The sequence below is a fragment of the Canis lupus genome, chromosome 1, assembly GCF_048164855.1.
Source record: "Canis lupus baileyi chromosome 1, mCanLup2.hap1, whole genome shotgun sequence".
NCBI lineage: Eukaryota > Metazoa > Chordata > Mammalia > Carnivora > Canidae > Canis > Canis lupus.
In genome coordinates, this window is record NC_132838.1 from 43,993,949 (window position 1) to 44,013,911 (window position 19,963).

A 19,963-nucleotide genomic window follows, 5' to 3' on the forward strand; every position below is an offset into this window, starting at 1 on the left:
GAACTATGTTGATCAATTACTTATTAAATAGTTTTTAAAACCAAATATTGTTTGAATATAAACATGGAAACATACATGTAAATTCTTTTAAAAGAGCAAAGGAAAGTTTAGCTTTTACTGCCATTTATCTAGCCCAGACAGGATGAAGTCACAAGTCATAATTGTTTATTCATTGGCTCTATTAGTATGGGGGGGAGTGTAAAGAATCTTGAGAGGAGGTTAAATCAGAAGACAAGCAACTTTGTTGTGTATTTCCATAGTCACAAACAGATCTGGCCTCTTGACTCCACAAATAATTTAATTAACTGAGTATAAGTGACTTATAAGATGCATCACACTGTATTTCATCCAACTTGCGTATCATGTGATCTGTATTAGTTATTAAAAAGCTCTGCAGGGATCCCAGTGTGGCGCAGCGGTCTGGCGCCTGCCTTTGGCCCAGGGCGCGACCCTGGAGACCCGGGATCGAATCCCAGCACCTGCTTCTCCCTCTGCCTGTGTCTCTGCCTCTCTCTCTCTGTGTGTGTGACTATCGTAGATAAAAAAAAAAATAAAAAAATAAAAAATAAATAAAAAGCTCTGCAGAATATATCTTCCTCTTATGCCATTTCAAATTCTTAACCTTAGATAATAACTATTTTCCACAACTTTCATAAACTCCTGTTTATTGCTACTTCCAAGTAATGGAACGATTTCTGAGGTTGGTTCTTATAAAAAATAAAATAAAATACAAAAGAGGTGTGCCTGGGTGGCTCAGTTGGTTAAGGTCTGATTCTAGATAACAGCTTAAGTCATGATCTCAGGGTTGTGAGATTGAGCCCTAGCCTTGGGCTCCTCGCTGGGTGTGGAGCCTGCTTAAGATTTTCTCTCTCCCTCTCCCTCTGCCCTTCCCACCCTAATTTTTTTTTTTTTAATCATTGTTATATAAATGAGTCAAAGATGGCCTCTGTGTCCTGGCCTTCAGATTGTTTGTATCTTCACTACAGGCTGCGACCTGTTAGTTCAAAAGTTCATAAAGCACCAAAACACAAACTTACACATTCATTGTTTTTCAAATGGCAGGGGGAAAAGCAGATTTTGAGCCATTTAGAAACTTTCTATTTTATAACACTGCAAAACTTCACCAGGCATCTGCTGGCCATGAAGATCTAGCCTTGTGATATAAGACCCCACATCACTACAACCCTCTTGACCCTGGGACATCCCATAGTGCTTAGGGCTATCACCTAAAAGCACCAAGTCCTTTCTCTGATTCCCTCACCCTCCAAAAGTCCCCTTTTCTCCCTCTCCCCTAGATGGTGGCCCCTTCTGTGAGCTCTGGACAGCTTCCCGCTGAGAGGCACTTTCCCCTCTCATGCAACCTTGTCCAAAGCACACTACCGAATTTAGTTGTGTAGGCAAATCTTCTTTGGGTTAGTCCTCAGACCTCTTAAACCCTGACACTCATTATCAGTCTAGTGCCGTCAAAATCTTACTTGCAAGAAACCTAATTTCTGCTTTAAAGCCTTTTCTTTTAGATTAGTGGAGAGCTTGAGGAGTCAGCCTCTGTAGGAGAAATTGCTGATGCTGCTGGCAAAATGACTGCTGGGCATTTATAGGAAGACAGGATACATGCTCTGTGTCATACTTGGAGGTGGGAGTCCCTGGCAGGTGATGAAAGTGGATACAATTAGTCTGTCCAACTGGGATGTGGAATGTGCTCTTTACTTATCTATAACTTCTAGATTAAACTCTCATACAAAATCAGATAACCAAAAAACTCTCAGCCTGACTATACTTTTTTATTTCCTGTAGGAATGTATTCATGGAGGTATACTACATGATTTTATCATCAATTATTGTCATATTGATTTTAGAAAAATATACTATTTTTAAAATCCTATACATTAAATTGTATAACTATAGAAGCAGTGCCAGCTTTGTTATGCATTGCACTCATATAAAGACAAGCATGATAAATTTAGTGCCATAAAATAATTCTAAGAAAGTCTTATGATTCCCCTTAATCATTTATACCAGTGTTTTATTAGCCCAGGGATGTGTGTGTGTGTGTGTGTGTGTGTGTGTGTGTTTTAATCTGTAACCACCCAGTGCAGGACTCTTATTCTTTTATCAGAATGGTAATGATTTTGTGGTTTTACTGCATTTGTCTTTTTTTATTGCATTAGAGCACTTTGCTCAGATTACCTCTGCTGTACTGACTCCCATGAGTTATAGTTAATTGCTAGCCTCCATTAGGCAATGAGCTTCTTGGGTGTAGAGAACACACCACATCCATTCTGGCATCCCCATCACATCCTGCTGTGCCAGGCACACAGAAGATACACCAGTACATTTTGACTGATTGACTGATTTCCTTCATTGAATTACTGTTAAGCTTCCTCAAGTCCTTTTTGGTAGTAAGTTCTATAAACAGTCATTTTAAGTCAGATATCACAAAGAATGTCAGTACCTTTTTACATTGAAATAGAATAAATATTTTCTTGCCATGCCTCTAGGAGAAGATAAGAGCCTATAGTATTTTTATAACAAAGAATTTCATAAAGAATACTACCTGTCAGCATATATTCATTTGCTCAACAAAATGTGCTGAAAATCTACTATGTATAAATGACTATTATAAGCACTGGAATGGAAATGGTGAGTATGACAAAAGTTTAAAGAATAGTGAGAAAGAAATAATTTACCACACCAGGAATCTGTTAATTGGCCCCAACTTTCCTGTACTTACTTCCTCAGAGTTTGATAACTTAGAAGAACGGTAGTGAATGTGATCACATTGTTTGTCCTTTAACTGAATCTCATCAAGCACCCAAAAGGAGGCTTTGAAATAAGTGTCATTTAGATAAATGAAAGCGAAGTCAGGGGGAGAGGCACAAATCTATTTCCTATATTTTTTAAAAAAAATTATTTATTTGATAGAGAGAGAGAGAATATGTGTTTAGCAGGAGGGGCAGAAGGAGAGAGAGAGAATCTCAGACAGATTCATGGTTGAGTATGGAGCCCAAGGCAGGGCTGCATCACCCTCAGATCATGATCTGAGCCAAAATCAAGAGTTGGTCGCTTAACATACTGAGCCATCTAGGTACCCGATTTCCTATGATTAAAAAACACAAACTATCATTTTGGTAATAAGACTCTTATGGAACTAAAAGCCAAAGTTTTCATGAAATTTTAAAAGCTGTCTTATATAGAAAGTCTTTATTCAGGTGCTAGGTTTAACTTACTCTAGAAAGTTATAGAAGGTAACCCAAAATTCAGGATTCCAAGTTCTAGTCCATAGTCTGTCTGAGACCTCAGGAGAGTCACTCTTTCAGGCTATTTAATGTGAAGTTCTAGGTAGTATACAAGTGATAGAAGTAGTAATATTTGCTAACTCCCTTCTTTTTCTACTTTAATAAACAGTAAATTATTATTTTGTATCCATACTTTCCTACACAGGAGGTATGGATTCAATACCATGAAGCTAGGAAACAAAATAAAACAGAGTAGTTTTACTTAATTTAATGGTTAGTATTTATTCATAAAGGCAATTTTCATACCCTTTTTTATTTTATATTCTTTCTTATTTTAAAGCAATGGGAATAGAGTGAGAATGCTGTCTTGGCATGGTATTTAGAAAGGATGAGATTTCAATAGGCTCCCAAGATAACCAGATCCCTGTAGTCTTTTCAGACACATTTCTTTAATAGACTAAGACCTTGTTTTTAAGATATTGAAGTTAGTTGGAAAACTAAATGATTCTGCATCTAAATTTAGAATAATCTCTTTTCTATGGAAGAGAACAATTAAAACAAAACAAAACAAAAAACCACCAGCATTTGGGTTGCTATTGTCAAATCATGGTGGTGAAGAAAACTGAAAAACCTATCTATCCTACTTCTCTATCCCATTCAAAGTCACTCCATAGCTTCCTGCTGGGCTTGGAGTAGCCCAGAACCTGCAGAATGGGCCTCGACCTTCTGACTGTTTCTTCCCCTCCTCCTCCTCACCTGTTCTCTGCACTCACAGGCCTTCTGCCTCCCATGAGTCTCCTGGGTTCAAGTCCACTTTGGGGCCTTTGCATTTGCCATTCGCCCCACCTACGACGATGCTTTTCTCCGAGATTCTGCATGTCTGTTTCCCTCTCATCAAGTTCTAGTGCCAATGTTGCCACCTCCAAAGAGACATCCCTAACTCACCAATCTGAAGTGTAAACTCCCAATGTGGCCACTTTCTTTCCCGTTGCTTTATTTTGTTCTCCTCATAACACTTCTTAATACCTGAAACTCTTGACATATTGGTTTATTTGCTGTCTATTCCTCCTCCTATAATGTAAGATCTAAGAAACAAGGGATCTTGTGTATCTTGTACATTAGTTGCTGCTCAGTAAATACTTTTGAATGAACGAATGAGTGAATGAATGGATGAACATGATTCCATCCTAAAAGGATAACATTTTAACTGTCTAGTTGAATTACTTGTAAGGAAGGTATTTGTTGTTGTTTTTCTGATACCTATGTCAAAATCCTTATCTTTTAGCTAGCATTTTGGTTTTTTTTTTTTTTCTTATTCTGTTCTTAAAGAAGATATCACATATTTAAAAAAATTTTTTTCCCAGATTAAATAACTTTAGTTTCTTTAGTCTCCTCTTTTGGGATTTATGTATTAATATTCTAACAATGCAGATCTCTGGTTCTCCCCTGAATCCTATTCAAGTTTTCTACCTTGCATTAGAATTTAGAAGCTTGGAAAAGCAGTCATTATATGAATAATGTTGTGACCAGTGTTGAATGCATATGAATCATCATTTAATACACAAAGGAGGCTCACTGATGGCCAATGACAATTTATTTTCTTCATTTTTTTCTAGTAAAAGTTGGAATTTTATTACTACAGTACACATGCATGTCGAAATATTAAATTAAAGTTATATTCCTTATAGTTGTAATTTCCTATTTTCATCCTTTTTGAAAAGAAATAAGGATGACTTAATGTTTCCAGACTTTTAAAATGTAGCTAAATAACCTTTAAAATGTGAGTAACCATAAACGAATGTTTTCTTCAGATCCTAATTGACAATTAATCCCCTTTTGTCCTTCCTTCTTTGTCATGAGTTTCAACAATATTACGTTCAATTTGCTGAGTGGTGTCTGACATCTGGACTGCACAAATCCAATCAATGGCATTTGACATTATAGAGTTGTTCATGGCATGCCAGACCCCACATCACCTCTGAAGCATAGCCTCTTAAAGAATCCAAAAGAGATTAAAGTCTCATTTCATGAATATGGTTAGAAAGTTGTTCACTCCACATGTAAAAAGAATGTCATGTGGTAATAAGACCTCTGACATTAGCCATATTCTTTCTGATACTAAATAGGTTGCCTAGAAAAGCATGAAGGGTTTTCTGAGAATGATACTTCATTTATCTCACTTTTTTTTTTCTGGAAATAAACATCCGTCCTGCTTTTTATCTTTTTGTCAGAGTCTTTATTGTGTAACACTTTTTAAGTGACCAGAATCTGAAGATTTATGGATATAAAGTGTATAAGGCAGAGAGAGAAATCTTTCCATTACTCAAAAAAGACAGTCACTGCTGCATCTTAACACCTGATTATTACTTAATGATGTCTTACTGGTTTCTTTGTTCTTTTTTCTTTGTTGACATAGAGGGTGTGGGTACAAAGGATTTCTGAGCAGATTGATACAAGAGAATAAATGCCTCCCAAACCCAGTCTTCCTGGTTCTGTTTATTTGGACTACCACTGCATGATCCACCTTGTTTGAACACAGCCATCTATATTAACCTGCCTCACTTTCTCTGCATCTACCTAAACCATTTGCTTGGTTTTGAGTCTTTCATAATTTGACTTTAAAGTATCCAACTTAATTTTCAATAAACTCACAATACATTTTCTCCAATAGTGTGCTACACTCTAAGGTTGTCATTTCTATAAATATATTTCTTACTCCTTTCTCCTCTGCTCTCATACTCTTCTGTCTCTTGCCCAGAGAATGTCCTCTTCCCAAAACAGTGCCCATCCTTCAAATTCCAGACCACATCATATTTCTTCCCTGATCTGCATCCTTCTCACTCCTGGTCACCCAACATCTTCCATCCAAATCAAGTCCCTGTGAGTTTTCCTCTTCCTGGAATTTCAGGATGGTTCAAAATTCAGCATTTAAATACATGTGTACTATTTGTTATTCCATACATATTACTTATATCCCTCAAATTTGTCTATAAGCTCCTGAAAATCAAAACACCATGTCTTAAACCTTTTCTCTCCCCAAATACACAACACAGGATGGCTCTTGGCCTAGAATGTGTAGAAGGGGAATTCCAAACCTCTCTCAAGTTCATTAGCACCATACATAGAATGGATGGTAAATGAATGCAACTGTTGATTGATTGGTTTGTTACAAGTACATTTTAAATTATTATGTTTTAAGTGATGAAAAGGAGTGACAGATCATGGTGTGGACAGAAAGGAAACAGTACCTTGGACAAGGACATGGCAAAAATATGGAAGCCCAAAGTAGCAATTTGGGGGGCTTAATACTTTTTGAAATTATTTTCAGATATAATACACTGTATTTTCTATTTAGAAACATTTAGTACATGGTATAAATCACTTCCACAAGCCTTGTATAAATCTTCAACTCAATGGTGCATGGTTTGTATGTCCGTCACAAGTGAAATGTTGGATGTTTAGTCCTCACCAAAGGGACTACCATCTGAACACAGCCAGTTAGTGTCTGTCACACAGAAATTGCCCAGTAAGTACTTATTGACTGAATTAATCAACTAATGAATTTCTAAAGTTTTTATTTTTTTAATATTTTATTTATTTATTCATGAGAAACACAGACAGAGAGAGGCAGAGACAGAGGCAGAGGTAGAAGCAGGCTCCATGCACAGAGCCCAATGTGGGACTCGATCCCAGGACTCTGGGATCAAGCTCTGAGCCAAAGGCAGACGCTCAACTGTTGAGCTACTCGGGCATCCCAACTAATGAATTTCTAAATATCTAAAGTAGATTAATTGATACTGAATTGGTGCTAGCTATTTAGTCTTAATTTAATTTTCTAACTAAAATGTGCTAACATTTTAAAACCTCAGCGACTGTGAAATTACAAAAATAACTATTTCAACTTCTACTAAAAAAGTTTTTAAATGTTTATATTTTGTAAGTTCTTGAAGCTAAGACAAAACAAACTTTCCATTAGAAGAAAAAAATAATTGAAGTTATCGTTTAATATCAGTCAGGAACTAGATCCTATAGTACAATTACTTCAGGATGAACAATGTATCCATAAACCTGGAAGTCAGAACTAATATTAAGATATGTGTACAAGGACAAAATGTTAAACTGAAAGTGACATGAGACAAGTGATATGAATGAAGGAAATAGCAGTTATAAATATATGCTTGTGTTATAATTGCTCTTGCAAGGGCACCTGGGTGGCATTGTCGGTTAAGCCTCCAATTCTTGGTTTCAGCTCAGGTCATGAACTCAGGCTGGTGAGATTGAACCCCTCAACAAGCCCCACCCACATCAGGCTCTGTGCTTAGTGTGGAGTCTGCTTAAAACTCTCTCCCCATCTTCCTCTTCCCCTCTCCCCTAAAGTAAATAAATAAATCTTTTTAAAAATCATTGCTATTGCAGCCACCACCATTGCTGATACCATTATCATCATTGTTATCACCCACAGTGTCTATCTGAGTGGTGGAGGACAGACCACTGACAGAGGGCCAAGGCATTGAGAAGGTTGTGCAGAATGTGTGAGGTTCAGGGTCCAATCCTTCAAGTACAAACCAGGGAATCCCTTCAACAGGATTCATGGTACCAAGGACAGAACTAGAGCCACAGCAAGGCATACTTGAGCCAGAGTTACTGACTCTGAGGTCTTCAATGCCCAGCATAAGGGTCACTCCTGTAACCTATGGCAAGATTGACCTGGTAGGAAGAGGGGAATGCAGGCATGGATTGGAAGTTAAATGAACTCCGTGGTGAAAGCTTTTAGGACTGTGAAGAAAGGCAGGCTGAGTAGGCCATGGCAATAAACAAAGCTATACAGCTGAGTTTAAGATTTTTAAATTAACCTCTGGATTTAGAATGTATAGTCTATAGATTCCACGAGGGCAGATACCACATTTTGTTCACTGTGTATCCCATGCCTAGAACAATGTTAGATAAGGGGGAGACATAAATATTTGTTAAAGGAGTAAAGAAATAATCAACTGTTAATAATCACTGATTTATCCAACTATAGCTTTCTTTGTTCTCATTGTGCATTGAATGTCAAAATTAAGCTTTAAGTTTAGGATATGATTACTGATTTCATACAATTTACAGTTGTTTTTCTGAACTCTATTCTAACACTTCAAGTGAAAAATAAAAAGCTAAATCAAACTTTTTTTAAAGATTTACCTATTTATTTTAGAGAGAGCATGAGCAGGGGAGGGGCAGATGGAGGGAGAGAGAATCCTCAAGTGGACTCCCCACTGAGCCAGGAGCCCCACACAGGGCTTGATCTCAGGACCCTGAGATCATGACCTGAGCTGAAATCAAGAATTGGACGCTTAACCAACTGAGCCACCCAGGTGCCCCTGCTAAGTCCAACTTCTAATCATCCTAGAGACATACATTCTTGGTATCTTTTCTTGTTGGAAGAGAAATTATTTTTTTGGTATGTTCTTTTGGCTTCTTTTTATTCTCATTTTTACAACAATAAAAAATTGAATCTACTATACTAAAGCAGTCAGTGCAATGTATCAAAAGAGCAAATGTGACCTCACCATTTTCCTGTTTAAACCCTTCTGTTAAAAATAACCAATGGCATTTGAATGTACTCCACATGCAGTTTTATTAGAACTGCCAGTAAGTAGAGAATGAGTGCCCAGCCTTACTCCTCACCATTCTTTTAGTTCCTCTTACCACATGCTCTTTCTTTCTTTCCTCTGACCTTTGAACATACTCTGCCTGTCTAGAGAATATTTCCTCTCTCTTTTCCATCTACTTAGCTCTAATACACTCTTCAATCTCAGGTGAAGGGAAGGCCTTTCTTGACTCTCCCCTATGCTAGATTAGGTCTCCATCTTGGTCTGCTATGACTGTTATAACAAAAATACCATAGACAAGATGGCTTGTAAGAAAGAGAAATTTATTTCTCATAGTTCTGGAAGTTGGAAGGTCCAAGATCAAGGTGCTGGCAGATTTGGAGTATGGTGAGAGCCGGCTTCCTGGTTCACAGATGCCCCCATCTTACTGTTCTTTCACATGGTGAAAGGGAAGCTCCCTGGGGCCTACTTTATAAGGGCAATAACCTGTTCATGAGGGCTCTGCCCTCCTGACTAATGACCTCACAAAGGCCCCAACTCCAAATATCATCACACTGGGGATTAGATTCCAATATACATATTTTAGGAGACACAAATATTCAGTCTATGGAAGTCTCCTGAGGTATCTACTCATGGTCAGGTACGGTGGGGATAAGGATCTATAAAATCCATTACCTGTGATTATTATTGTTTCATCTCTGTTTTCCCCACCAGGTTGGTGCTCTAGGTGCCACAAAGGCAAGGCCTCTGGCTGCTTTCTTCATGAATGAGGCCCCTGTGCCCAACAGAATCTGGAACCCTATATAAGATACACCCTGGCGTGAATGAATGATTGATGTGTGACATCACTGCGGCTGCATCTTCCCAAGTTCTATTCTGCCCAGTTTTTCCACAGCCTTCTGTTTGAAGCCAAATACTCTGTGAAGGTCTATTTGCATCAAATTCATAATCTTTCTGGTAACCATCAAACCAGCACACTCTAGTACTTATAAATGAAAGCTTCTTATGGTCTTCATCTTTTAAATCCATTTTAAAATGATAAGAACATTTTAAAACAGAAATGTGTAGTCATTTCTAACAGTTAGAAATGTATACCTTAAAAATAAACATATACCTAAATTTCAGGAAGGGAAAGAACACATTTTGGCAGATTATTAGATATTTGTATTGTTTTACATGATGCCCGTGGATAATATTTGGTCTATCTACTTCTTATTTTCCAATTCTGACTCTTGTGATTAATTATGTGATTTAAAAAAAAAAAAGAAGATTTTGTTTATTCATGAGAGACACAGAGAGAGGCAGAGACATAGGCAGGGGGAGAAGCAAACTCCCTGTGGGGAGCCTGATGCAGGATTCGTTCTTAGGACCCTGGAATCACAACCTGAGCCAAAGGCAGACACTCAACCACTGAGTCACCCAGGGGCCCCGATTAATTATGTAATCTTAGTGAACATTTTAAAAAGTGAAAGTGTTAATTAATGTATTTGATATTATATTATGATCATAAGAAAAAGCCTCATTGAGAGTATTCTAGGGTTTGGGGCACCTGGGTGGCTCAGTTGGTTAAGCATCTGCCTTCGGCTCAGGTCATGATCCCAAGGTCCTGGGATGAAACCTTTCGTTGGGCCCCCTGCTTAGCGGGAAATCTACTCTTTCTCCCTCTCTCCTTGCTCATATTATCCTTCGCTATCTCTATCTCTATCTCAAATAAATAAATAAATAAATACTCTTTAAAAAGTATTCTAGGATTTTAAAATAATTTTCTTTTTCTTTCAACTTTAATGATAACTAAGGTCTAAATTATTCAAAGTTATACTATCTCATAATAATGTGTGCAGATCTCATTCATGCTTGCATTATTCAATCTGCTTGAATAAATCTGTCACTTTTAATAATATGCTCAATATTTCAGTGTCATCAATTATTTCCACCTGGTAGTCTTTGGCTCTATAAAAGTTATTAAATCAATAGTGTCTCACAGCAAAAGATTATACTAACTACCCTTTGAGTGAATTTAAAGAATAACTGGTAAAGCACTTAAAAATATAAGATAGATTTGGTACAAAATGAGAACTACAGAAAAAATGAAAAATAGACACTAGTTCTCCTAAATTAACACATACTGCTTATGTGTAAATAAGTGAAAGAAAATTATCAGTATGGAAACCAATTACATGATGCTAAAACACATTTCAAAATATCACTTTATCTGTCTGATGTGTCTATTTCTCTTAAAATCTTGTTAAAAAGCTATCATAAAAAATTTCTGAAGTACGTTATAAAGTATTTTGCAAAAGTAATAAAAAATAAGTCTATCTGTACCCTGCCTTTGATGAAAGGTAGCTTATCCTAAATATAATTGTCATCTGGGAATAGATAAGTTATCATTTTCTTCCTATGACTCACTTCTACGTCATATGTAGCCTGAGTTCTTTTTTGTTTCTTTTTGCATCTGAGATGGCACTCACAGCCCCAGGAGTGGGGAGCAAAGAAATCAATGGTCTCTAAAAAGGTCAGTCTTAGTCATAGATAAAGGAGAAGGACATCTGTGGGTTACGGTTTCAGAGGCATCAAGCAAGGTTCCTGTGCCTAAGATATCTTCCCATCAATTTCAAAATTTATTCCACAAAATCTATTACTTCAGTTAAGGATAAGGCCAAAAATAGGGGTTTTTCAAAGATCTGACACTTTGACTTAAATTTGTAGTGATGTTTACTGTCAAAATAAACCCTTCTAGATAGATACAGATAGTTTTTTATATGGAAAGGCAGAAAAAAAGAGGGGTCAGGATACAAAGATCGTGGGTACCCAAAATGGATAGAGTTGGTGGGAGGGTGTCAAACCAAAGCATACTGTGATGGGAGTCAGATACATCTGGGCTTAAGTTACCTAGCCTCTGTGAGTCCCAAGAGAAATATTTTTAAAATTAGAGTCAAAAAAGTGCCAGGTTTAGGGAGTGCTTTTTGGAGAGGAAAAGGGGATTACTTGGTTCAAGAGTCTACATTATGTAAAGGCTTAACCTAGTGCCTAAAACATAGAACACACTTGATTATGTTAGTTGCCATAATTATTCTCATTTCTGAAAGTAAAATAGAAAAATTCTCATGGCAGATACTTCAGGTATATATGGTTGTATATCTGGAAAAATCATGAAGGGGGCTTAATCAGATTAGAGTACATTAACAATTGCATTCGGTCAGAACCTCTGGTCCTGTGATGACTGTTCAGCTAGTTGTTCACTTGCTGATGCCACTGTTCACAGTTCCGTTCTACATCTATTCTGTGGAGAAAGCAAAAAGCATTTTGCTCTGACTTTTTATATAAACCTGCAGAACATCTTATTTTCAGAACAATTCAATTCACTGAAAGTTATGTTTGACACATAGTGCTTTCATTAATGAGTCCATAGGAATAAAGCTTTTAATTAAATTAATCATGAATTATGGTTAGGATTGGGGAATAAATCTTCACATAACATACATAAACCAGATACTGAGTGATGGAAAAAATAATCCACTCTTTGAGCTGCCAAGTACATGTGTAACTAGTGGGACAGAAGCCCCACAGAGAGCCATAGGAAGGGAATTAGCATGAGGCAAACTGTAATATATAATGCCAATTAGCTCAGGAGGTAGGCTGCATGAATTATAGGAAAATGTCCAAACAATAAGGATTAGACCATTAGGTATTTTGAGTCATGTCCATGGAAAAGGCACCCTACCTTCCAACAATGGAAGAGCATGAATCATGCCCTCACAACTGAATTCCAAACTTAAAATAATCATAAACACCCCCCTCCCCTTTTTAAACCAAGCTCTATGCCCAACATAGGGCTGAACTCACAACCCTGAGACCAAGAGTCACATGCTCTACCAATTGAGCCAGCCAGGTGCTCCCACAAGCACCCTTTTGATAATAACCTGATGTCTCTACAAGGTTTTTCTACCTGGGAGAAATATACTGGTTAAGGAAAAAAGAGTATTTAATTCAATTGACAGTTTATTTTTTAAGTTGAAGTGAAAATATTCACACCCAACTCACCTCAAGGAAACAGATAATAAATGAAAGGAAAACAAACCACAATTTGTCTTTAGTTGAGTCTTGATTCCCCAAAACCAGACATCCATTAAGTTAACAAGACCAAGTGGGAAGTACATGATTGCTATATAAGGAAGCCTACAGCTCTCTTCCCCCGAGCGGCCTGAGGTGACCTCCGGAGATGGTTCGCTACTCGCTGGACCCAGAAAACCCTACAAAATCATGCAAGTCGAGAGGTTCAAATCTTCGTGTTCACTTTAAGAACACCCGTGAAACTGCCCAGGCCATCAAGGGTATGCATATTCGAAAAGCCACCAAGTATCTGAAAGATGTCACTTTGCAGAAGCAGTGTGTGCCATTCCGTCGCTACAATGGTGGAGTTGGTAGGTGTGCGCAGGCCAAACAGTGGGGCTGGACACGGGGTCGGTGGCCCAAGAAGAGTGCTGAATTTTTACTGCACATGCTTAAAAATGCGGAGAGTAATGCTGAACTTAAGGGTTTAGATGTAGATTCTCTGGTCATTGAGCACATCCAGGTGAATAAAGCCCCCAAGATGCGACGTAGAACCTACAGGGCTCATGGCCGGATTAATCCATACATGAGCTCTCCCTGCCACATTGAGATGATTCTTACTGAAAAAGAGCAGATTGTTCCTAAACCAGAAGAGGAGGTTGCACAGAAGAAAAAGATATCCCAGAAGAAACTGAAGAAACAAAAACTTATGGCCCGGGAGTAAATTCTGCATAGAATAAATGCAAATAAAAAAAAAAAAAAAAAAAAAAAAAAAAAAGGAAGCCTACATACTTGAAACCAAAACAGAGAAGTTCTGTTCAGTCTCTCACCCCCTTCTCCAGCCTAAATTCCAAATCCAAGTCTTGAAATTACCACTTCCCTACACTAAATAAATGGTAGGAAAATAATAAGAGAAAGTTACTACTGACAAAGAATTGTAGTTTATACAGAATTTTTGGTTAACTTTAAAGGCAAACTAGACTATGGTATTCACTTGGATAATCAGTTTTTTGTTCTATTCTTCTTGTGTACATATTAATTGAATCATACAATACAGTGGATTATGGTAATACTTGAAGTATTGTTTTTGTTGGGTTTTTGATTCTTGACATCAGACTCCCAGGCAGACATTTCACACTGTTTCCATCATCCTTATTCATTCTCCAGGGGCTTCAGGGCAGGCTCCCTCTCCTTCTGTCTTCCTGTACTTACTCAAAAAATAAGGAGAGACATCTTTAATAATAATATCTCAGGGACTTAGAGGAGGAGTCTTTCTAAAGAATTGTCATTAGAACTATATATTTTAACTATATTGGAATTATATATCAGAACTAATATTGGTAATATATATGTGTAAGATTTCCATTTATAGCATTTTATACTTACTAGCAACATTTCCCACCTTTTCTTGAAGTGACATATATTTTTAAAACTATTCCATAAGCTTTATTTAAACATCAAGAGACTCTCAACTATTAGAAGGTAGCAGACCCAAGCATCCTTCCTTTGAGATTTTCTAAGGGCTTTGGGGCATCATGAGTATCTGAACATTCCTGATTTGATTCCAGTATTACTTGCTGGTTCCAGAAGAGGCTATTGAGAGGTTGAAGCGGACCAAAGATTTTGGCAAAGTTAAAAAGTTAAGGATCCATAGTTGGTGTTCAGGATGTGCCAAAGTAGTTTGGGACTCATAGAGTCAGGGAACCTATATCCTAGGCATAAAGATAAACCAGAAATAGGCTGGAATTAGGAGAAATTAACACCCTGCTTCTAATCCTGTCAATCATGAGGTGATAAAAATAGAAACAACTGACAATAAAAAAGACTCACAAGGAATATAAATGAGTTATAAAATTGGATTACATACTAGTCCCCAAAGCAAATCTCAAAAAATCAATCTTAGATATTGACCTTCTCACTATATTTTCTTGTAAAATAAGGGCAAAAATTAAGAGCAAAAAATGTAGACTCAAAATTCTATTCATTTAGAAATGTTAATATGGGTAAAAGATCTATACCCCAAAAACTATAGAACGCTTCTGAAAGAAATTGAGGAAGACACAAAAAGATGGAAAAATATTCCATGCTCATGGATTGGCAGAATTAATATTGTGAAAATGTCAATGTTACCCAGGGCAATTTACACATTTAATGCAATCCCTATCAAAATACCATGGACTTTCTTCAGAGAGTTAGAACAAATTATTTTAAGATTTGTGTGGAATCAGAAAAGACCCGAATAGCCAGGGGAATTTTAAAAAAGAAAACCATAGCTGGGGGCATCACAATGCCAGATTTCAGGTTGTACTACAAAGCTGTGGTCATCAAGACAGTGTGGTACTGGCACAAAAACAGACACATAGATCAGTGGAACACAATAGAGAATCCAGAAGTGGACCCTCAACTTTATGGCCAACTAATATTTGACAAAGGAGGAAAGACTATCCACTGGAAAAAAGACAGTCTCTTCAATAAATGGTGCTGGGAAAATTGAACATCCACATGCAGAAGAATGAAACTAGCCCACTCTCTTGCACCATACACAAAGATAAACGCAAAATGGATGAAAGATCTAAATGTGAGACAAGATTCCATCAAAATTCTAGAGGAGAACACAGGCAACACTCTTTTTGAACTTGGCCACAGTAACTTCTTGCAAGATTCATCCATGTAGGCAAGAGAAACAAAAGCAAGAATGAACTATTGGGACTTCATCAAGATAAGAAGCTTTTGCACAACAAAAGATACCATCAACAAAACTCAAAGACAACCTACAGAATGGGAGAAGATATTTGCAAATGACCTGTCAGATAAAGGGCTCATTTCCAAGATCTATAAAGAACTTATTAAACTCAACAGCAAAGAAACAAACAATCCAATCATGAAATGGGCAAAACACATGAACAGAAATCTCACAGAGGAAGACATAGACATGGCCAACACACACATGGGAAAATGCTCTGCATCACTTGCCATCAGGGAAATACAAATCAAATGAGATACCACCTCACACCAAAACCACAATGAGATACCACCTCACACCAGTGAGAATGGGGGAAAATTAACAAAGCAGGAAACCACAAATGTTGGAGAGGATGTGGAAAAAGGGGAACCCTTCTGCACTGTGGAAATGTGAACTGGTGCAGCCACTCTGGAAAACTGCCTGGAGGTTCCTCAAAGAGTTTAAAATAGATCCGCCCTACAACCCAGCAATTGCACTGTTGGGGATTTACCCCAAAGATACAGACAGATGCAGTGAAACGCCGGGACACCTGCACCCCGATGTTTATAGCAGCAATGTCCACAAATAGCCAAACTGTGGAAGGAGCCTCGGTGTTCATCGAAAGATGAATGGATAAAGATGTCTATGTATACAATGGAATATTACTCAGCCATTAGAAACGACAAATACCCACCATTTGCTTTGACGTGGATGGAACTGGAGGGTATTATGCTGAGTGAAATAAGTCAATTGGAGAAGGACAAACATTATATGGTCTCATTCATTTGGGGAATATAAAAAAAAAATAGTGAAAGAGAATAAAGGGAAAAGGAGAAACAAATGACTGGGAAATATCAGAAAGACAGAACATGAAAGACTCCTAACTCTGGGAAACGAACTAGGGGTGGTGGAAGGGGAGGTGAGTTGAGGGGTGGGGGTGACTGGGTGATGGGCACTGAGGTGGGCACTTGACGGGATGAGCGCTGGGTGTTATTCTATATGTTGGCAAATTGAATACCAATAAAAAATAAATTTATAAAAAAAACTTAAAAAAAGAAATGTTAATATGTTTATTGGCAAATAATTTATGAGGTCTAAAAATAAATAATAATGAGAATAAGAAAATACTTAGAATGAAACAACAATGAAAATAATACATATTAAAACTTTTGGCCTACAATGTATAAGATATTGAAAAGGACATATATTGCCCTCTTTGTGTATGTTAAAAAAAGAAAGATTGAAATTGATTTATTTCATTCAAGAATATAGAATCAGATCTAAATAAATCTCAATATCTGGATTCTATCCTTGCACATACAAAATTTTACAATGTTCGAATATAACTAAATATCAAGATAATGCAACTTTCATATTGGGAACAAACACTTTATCCTTTGAGATTTTTTTAAGTTAATCATAAGAGACATGGAGAGAGATGGAAAAACATAAAAGGAAGGAAACTGCAAGGAAGAGCAAAAATTAAGATAGAAATCAAAGAAAAATCACCCCAAAAGTTAAAAGCTGATTATTTTAAATTGGTGATTCATTTTTTTTTTCCAACAGGATTCATAAAGACAAAAGGAATTCTGAAATAAATTATATCAAGACTGAGAAAGAAAAAATAACTGTAGATAAAGCATAAAAAATTAGAAGGGCAAATCATGACTCCTTTTATAACAATGAACTTTAAACCAAATGAAATACATATTAATAAAATTGATTCAAAAAATAAATTAGAACAAATATATAAACATTACTGAAACCAAATCTGAGCTCAGATATCTATCCAGCAGGAAATGGTAAACTAGTAATTCAAATATTCTTGCCCACTGAAAACAACTAAAAAAGGCATTGAAGATATTTTTTAACCTGTTTAAAGAAATAAGAAGGCAGAGTTGTCCCATTAGATTTCATTTACAAAAAGTAAGTTCAAAGGAGGGCGGGGGGTGGGGGTGAGTGGGTGACGGGCACTGAGGGGGACACTTGACGGGATGAGCACTGGGTGTTATTCTGTATGTTGGTAAATTGAACACCAATAAAAATTATTTTATTAAAAAAAAAGAGAAAAACCACAGAGTTAAAAAGCACAAGGTCAGTTTAAAAGCTATATCTCTATTTTTAGAAACTGCCCATTGTACAGTAACAATCTTCCTATTTGTTAAACCATAATTGCTAAAATCAGTTGTCAAAGTTCTACCTTGATCTCCAAAATCCAATATATTAGGCTTGCTATAAAGTTTCCTTTAGTTTATATATTTTTTCTTTCTTTAAACAGAGTTAAAGAGATTTTATTTTGATTTATTTATTTATTTTTTTTTTACTGGCACTTAAACCATGAGAGAGACAAGGACAAATTGGGCCTTCTTACAACCTTGCAGACTGCTCTGCTCCAGGCAGCAGCAGGAAACATCAGGTAGCCTGATTGAATTCATTTCTTCCATGCACCAGCTGGCATCACATTCCAGATCTTGAAATTCCCAGGGTTCATTTATCTTCACAATTTCTTATTTGACAATGAAAAGAGGACTACCAAGCTGATTCTGCATTTAGTGTACGATCATGCCAATCTCAATGCACTGTTTTATGAATTATAGCTAAAAGAGTTTATAGTGTATTTGACAAAAAGACAATTCCCCACTTATGTGTAAAGCTAGTTAACCACAGGAGTTAGCAGTAGGGCAATGCTATCTCCTTCTCTAATTTAAGTATGATTTTCTGATCAACTTACATAGGACTGGAATCAGAGCTGATAGAGGTATCAGATGTGTATCAAAAAGTAGTGGAAGAAAGTGAAATTTATCCGCCTTTTTTTCATTATTGCATGTAAGAAATAGTGGCAAAATGGCAATAAAAAGCTTGCTTTGAGTGTTAAAAAAAAAAACAAAGGTAAAATTATTAAGGATTTTAAGAAAGTGAGAACAGAGCATTAAGACATTCTGGACTTAGTGAGTGCTGAGCCCTCCATGACCATACAGGTCAACAGCCATGAAACTGGCCCCAACTACAGAGTCCCTCCTAAGGCTATCCAAGAATTGAAATCTCTTTGAGGATGGGATCACTTTTTTTCTAAGATTTTTTGTTCTTTGGGAGAATATAGCACATAATCTGATTTGCTTTTTATAAATATCACTTTTATACTTGGTAGAAATTTGATGGAAGTGGAAGCAGGGAGTCCAATTAAGAAGCTCTTAAAGAGATCTTACTCTTATTGAAAATTTTCATTCTATTCTGGTATTGATTTGAATATCACAAAAACATTGTCACTACAAAACCCTTCAAAAGACTTTGCTTATCAGTCCTCAGAGATCAAATTCCCATGGAATATATTTCACTAGCAAAAATAACATCAAAGTATGTCTTTTCTTATATTCCATGTTCCCTTTTCTTACAGATACTCAACAGTAAGATTAGGCCCTTGACTATGAATTCCATAATACACTGAAACCATTTTCAACTAAAATAAAACAGGAATATGTTAAACATTTATGTAAAAGAAACTTTGCTTCATAAATATTTTCCACTGCTATTGAGGAAATTCTTCAATTTGACTACATCTCCAAAACAGCTTCAATAATCACTACAACACTACCAATGATCTCTTTTAGTTTCTATGGACTCAACATCTGGCTGAGCAAGTGGGCACAGCTGTCTTCATAAATGAGTACAAGAACTCTTTTCTGCAGAATAAAGCCTTTGCTTTATGGAAGTAAATATAAAATAGAAGATTAAAACAGCATTTTCCAGGTGAATACACTGTAGCAGCTGTTGCTCTGTTTCCTTCTCTTTTCTTTTGATATAAGGGAAAGAGTCCTCAAACAAATGATGAGCTAACAAATGCTGGTGCTTTATTCAATTAGATTTTGGAGTAAGGACAGAACACTAGAGTTGTAAAATCTACGATTCTGTGCAAATTCACAGAGATTTAAAGGGAAAAAACACACTACTATTTGGGTTTGGAACTCATGGTAATTTCAGATATAATCTAATCAAAACCTTCTATATTACAGATGAATTCATTTCAGGTTACAGAGGCATGAGTGACTTACCCAAAGACAGTAATCAAGTCAATTTCTTAAAAAGAAAGACTTCAGTTCAGCAAATGAGAAATACATGTGTAGGTAATTTAACAAAAGAATTTTTTTTAAAGATTTATCTATTTCCATTTTAGAGAGAGAGAGCAGGGGGAGTGACAGAAAGAGAGGGAGAGAGAAAATCACAAGCATACTCTGTACTGAGTGTGGAGCCCAACTTAGGGCTTGATCCCAGGGCCCTGAGATTATGACCTGAGCCAAAACCAAGAGCCAGGTGCTTCTAATGAAAGAATTTGTTAATCATGCTTTATTACTATTCCTATTCCC

At 36.7% G+C, this 19,963-nt stretch overlaps 1 long non-coding RNA gene across 1 annotated transcript in view; it reads right to left on the bottom strand.

Annotated features, from left to right (window-relative positions):
• Positions 1-9,638, bottom strand: part of LOC140616333 (uncharacterized) — a 90,810-nt gene extending 81,172 nt beyond the window's left edge. Inside the window, exon 1 of the long non-coding RNA XR_012016871.1 lies at positions 9,503-9,638. This is a non-coding gene — a long non-coding RNA (uncharacterized lncRNA). The remainder of the gene's footprint in view (positions 1-9,502) is intronic.
• Between the last annotated feature and the right edge of the window lie 10,325 nt (positions 9,639-19,963).